This window comes from Polistes canadensis, unplaced genomic scaffold, assembly GCF_001313835.1.
Source record: "Polistes canadensis isolate GaletaPanama2010 unplaced genomic scaffold, ASM131383v1 scaffold_62, whole genome shotgun sequence".
Lineage (NCBI taxonomy): Eukaryota > Metazoa > Arthropoda > Insecta > Hymenoptera > Vespidae > Polistes > Polistes canadensis.
In genome coordinates, this window is record NW_014569609.1 from 538,029 (window position 1) to 543,469 (window position 5,441).

General features: G+C 29.0%; 1 protein-coding gene across 1 annotated transcript in view; it reads left to right on the plus strand.

Moving 5' to 3' along the window:
• The window catches only part of LOC106786007, a 226,729-nt gene that overhangs the window by 36,817 nt on the left and 184,471 nt on the right, over positions 1-5,441 (plus strand). The gene's annotated exons all lie outside the window — the stretch shown is intronic.

Consider the following 5,441-nt stretch of genomic DNA (forward strand, 5'->3'; position numbering starts at 1 on the left):
GTATTGTATTGTATTGTATTTTATTTTATTTTATTTTATTTTATTTTATTTTTTATTTTATTTTATTTTATTTTATTTTATTTTATTTTAATTTAATTTTTCTATTATTTCTGACATAAAACTATCAAATACCACATAAAGTATCGGCATTTCGATGAACTTGCGGGTTAGTTAGTATTTATACAAGGTGAATAATAAAAAGAGATCGATTGATTGGAAAATAAAAAAATTGGGTTGCATTAAGAAATAAAGTGTGAGTGCATCATCGGTGCATATACGCGAAAAATAAGGTCATAGGATGTCAGAACGTATTATGTCATATCATTCTTTTCTTTATTATTTTTTTTTCTTTTTCTATTTTTACTAAAATGAAAAGAGTTGTAACTCGTTCTAATTCCCAGAATCTCATTTTGTGTATCTATGTATAGTTATGATAATAAAATATAATATTAGTATACTTATCAATTTTTTAATAATATTAGGATTATGTAAAGGTACAAATGTTTCTGCTTAGATATTATAATATTTTATTTATATACGCAGTAAAAATTAATAAAAAAAAGAATTGGGACACACATTTTATTTTTTTTTTATTATCGTATTATAATATAATTTTGGGAGGGTATATTATACCTTAATTTTCTAAAATAATAAATTCTATAATCTTGTATATATGTATACCCTAGAAAGAGAATATTTCTCTGTTTCTTTTGACAATAAAAAAAAAACATTTTTACGGAAGAATATGTTTGATTCAAACATACAGATATGGTAAAAGAGAGCTTTTATCTGGAGATCAGATTTTTCCATATTTATGAAGGTCACCGGCGTTTCTTTAAATGGAATTTGATATTTTTGCCTGCGCACATAGAAGTTCTAAAGCGTATAAAGCATTTCAAATGCTTTAAATTTGTTTTATCGTGAATTTAAAAAAGAGGAGAAAAAAAAGATTTTAAGTTTACCGATACTATAAAAATTTACAAAAGGGGATCGTTCGATTATTCCAGATTTTAAATCTAAATAAGATTCTTTATTTATCAAATATATCCGTGCATATACGCAGAATACTAATTTAATGTTGTCATTTATTCATAATATTCACATTTTTCTATCTATAATAAATACATTTACAAAAGACTTAAAAAATAAAGAACACAACTTCTTACACCGTGAATTTCTATAACACGAAAAAATATGAGAATTGATTTCATTTAAAAATAAAATTTGTTTTTAATTATACGAATACCAATCATTGTATTTCTTTATTGGCAATTTTTCCTTTTCTTTTTATTTTTATTTTTATTCGAACATTTATCGAGAATAATTTTCGAAGAAAAGAAAAAATGAATTTTCTCAATATACTCATATCGAATATTAAATGTTTTTTGTGAAACTATTGTAAATAATCTCGAAAGAAAACTTTGAATATTCTTTTGTAAATGTTCAGAAAAAATTTGTGATATAAAAACTGAAGTCTACTCTTTATAAAGGTTGTTTCGTAATATATGAGATCATCGGGACTTCAGAAGTGGATAGGGGAAATGAAATCAATGAAAAAAGTTTCTATAAACATATGTTCCATTTGATTGTATTTCAAAGTTATATATCCACAATTGTGTTCCAATCATTTTTGACAGTTTATATTGATATAGAAGATATTTGAAATGAGCATTCACAATCAAGGCAAAATTTCAATTATTTCAAATTGAGCTTATTTGAATTCTTTATCTACATATATATTACTTTATTCCTATAATCATTTACTGATAAATGAATATCAATATAATCACGTGTATTTATTCATATGATAATTACTCGTAATATGTGTTTATTGAAATACGAAATTACTGAATTATTAGAATTGGTATAATTTAGAAACAAGTTCAAATAAGATTCATATTTCGTTTTTTATTGATATTGGGGTATTAATGAGGAGGAAAAAATTAAAGGTTTGAGAAAAATATGCTTTGACATATTACTATTGATAATTTTTACAAAGTAATGGCTACAAAATTAGATTTCTTATGGCACCTTCATGCCAAATAAAATAGATATTCATAGAAAAGCTGGACCGAGGACTCTAAATAACTGAATTGATAGAATAATCGTCCGAAAAATGGAATATTGTAAGTTACTCGTACATAGAATCTTAATTTAACATTGTCATTTATTTATAATATTCACATTCTTTCATATACTTTTATATATAAATACGTACTGAAGAAAAATAAAGAATTTATTAACCCCTTGGCCTATAACCACGAGTCTGACTCGTGGTAAAGAATTTGTGCCATAAGCTAAAACCACGAGTCCGACTCGTGGTGAGTAATTTATGCATAAGAAGATGCCGCGTATTTTTAGAACGCGTTATTAAAACAAGCGATTGGAGTTATTCCACATCGAATATTTTTCCTTTGTATTGTAACATCAGTAATTGTGGTTTTTATATTCGTTTTTAACGAAATTGCATGATCTTTTACTTTAGTTGCCCGTAAAGCTTCGTTACTTTCACACGTTTCAAATTGTTATTGATTCATTATCTACTCTTTGAAATAATAAATTATTATTTTTCAACTGATCAATTGGTTATGATTCAATCCCAGACGTCTTAAAATTACTATTTGTACCTAAAAATTGTTTATTTTTTTCACAATTTCTTTCGTTTCATTGAAATATATAATATATGTCATGAAAAGTATATATTTTGAGCCAGTTCGGGTATAGGGCTGAACAGTTGAAGAATGGCATGGCGCGCGACGACTCTCTTGTTTATTATGGCTCGCACAATTGGCAGATATCGTGTAGGCCAAGGGATTAATGAGGGGGAAAAAATTAAAGGTTTGAGAAAAATATGCTTTGACATATTACTATTGATAATTTTTACAAAGTAATAGCTACAAAATTAGATTTATTATGGCACCTTCATGCCAAATAAAATAGATATTCATAGAAAAGTTGGACCGAGGACTCTAAATAACTGAATTGATAGAATAATCGTCCGAAAAATGGAATATCGTGAGTTACTCGTACATAGAATCTTAATTTAACATTGTCATTTATTTATAATATTCACATTCTTTCATATACTTTTATATATAAATGCGTACTGAAGAAAAATAAAGAATTTATTAAAAAAGAAATCTATGATAACTATACACAGTGCATAAAAATAAAGTAAGAGTACCGGAGTCAATGCAGTGTGAACAAAAGAATCTGTTTTTAAAACGTCTGTACCTTTTGCGTCTTAAAGTGAACTAACTGCACAATAAAGAGAGATAGAAAAAGAGAGAGAAGAACAAGAACAAGAAGAAAAAAGGTAGATTCAGTTGCCTGAGGCAAAAGTTACGTCCAGTTTTCTTTTCCTTGAACCATCCGGATGGTGGTGGGAGTGGGTGGTTGGGGGTGGGGTGGTTGGGTAGTTGTTTCGCGTGGTCTTTTTCCTGTTCATAAAATTTTCCGTCGAGTAAATCGTTGGCCCCGACAAGATCGAGAATGGAAGTAACGAAATAAAGGAAGGAAAAAAAAAATGAATAGATGGATGATCGAGCTGGGATAAAAGCGGAAAGAGAAGAAGAAGAAGAAGAGGGTGGTGAGGGGGTGGAAAAGAAGAAGAAGAAGAAGAAAAGAAACTATCGCTGACGGCTACCATCCAGAGAGAGAGAGCCCAATTAACTTAGATTTGAACTATTATGTTACTATAGGCGTGTTATAGCTTTCGCTACAATCGGAAGTCGAAACAACGAGCTTATTGAGCTACGTTCACAACCAGGAGGTGGATTCGTTAACTCCTTGGGTCTTCGTTATTCGTTCTGATTCCGATTCCGATTCCGACAACGTCTAGAAAGAAAAACGCGTTTTTGTTCTCCTTCCGATCGGTTGGCAGGCAAGAAGTAAAACAAGAACAAGAGATTTACTTAGAATCGAAAGCAACCAAAAAATTATCCACATCTTTCTTTCTCACTCACTCTCCTTCTTCTTCTTCTTTCTTTTTTTTTGGATATGCAAGATCAAGTAATCAAGCATTAATTGCATCTCACGTTTCGTATCGGTCTAGGAACAAACGTCTTGTTTGTACGAAACCTAACTCAACAAGTACGATAATTAACATTACACGGGTTTCTTCTTCTTATTCTACTAACACTATTACTACTACTACTACTACTACTATCTTTACAATACTATTTCCTCTTAGTAATCCACTGGGAAGAAACGTGGAAACTTTTTCTTTCGAATACGTACGAAGTGATATCGATTGACAATAAACTAGACGAGACAAAATACAATTAGGATAAAATGGTGAGAAAAAAAATATTACATTGATACTTGTATCAGTCACTTTCTTGTTCGTTCATTTACTTCCTTGCTTACTTGCTTATTTGTTTCTAAGATTAGGCTACTGTAACGTAAAATAGAATTCAATTAGTTATTTCTCTCGTCTCTCCAAAAATAAAATTATTAATAAATAAGTATAGTAGAGAAATTGGACATTAAAAAGAACTAGAACTTAGTTTTGACAATTAATCAAATGACAATTAATCAAAACTATATTCTATTTTACTAATAAATAAGTATCATAGGGAAATTGGACATTAAAAAGAACTAGAACTTAGTTTTGACAATTATTCCAATGACAATTAATCAAAACTAATTCTATTTTACTAATAAATAAATATAGTAGAGAAATTGGACATTAAAAAGAACTAGAACTTAGTTTTGACAATTATTCCAATGACAATTAATCAAAACTAAATTCTATTTTACTAATAAATAAATATCATAGAGAAATTGGACATTAAAAAGAACTAGAATTTAGTTTAGAGTAATTGTCATTTGATTAATTGTCAAAACTAAGTTCTAGTTCTTTTTAATGTCCAACTTTCCTATGATACTTATTTATTAATAAAATAGAATTTTCTTTTTGAGGGGGTGGAAGGGTGGGAGAGAAGGGAGGGGGTGGGAAGCAAGAGAGAAAAAAAAAGGGTGAGATGGTGTAAGAGAAATAGGGAGAGAAAATTTGGTGAAACTGTTAGAAGAAATTTGGAGAGAAGAAGAAGAAGAAGAAGAAGAAGAAGAAGAAGCAGCACGTTCGAAACTTCCATTTCTCCTTAACGAGAGTTTCCTACCGAGATACCTCTACGGATGTTCTACTAACTAATTACTCTTTCATACTACTTCCTTCGACGTTGCTTCAAATTGGATGTCCGCTTCGTTCTACACTCTCTCTCTCTTTCTCTTTCTCAACGATGATGTACCTTTTAATGTGGTTTAACTTATCGATGGTCAAAAATACGTGTCTTGGAAATTTTTAATGCAATTTGTTTTTTTTTAAATGATATTGAACTATGGTTACAGCATACAAAAAGATTATATTTATTTTTTTACCGAAGTAATTTTCTTATCTTAGAATTTTCAACGTCACTAATGTTATTTGTTTTTGACAC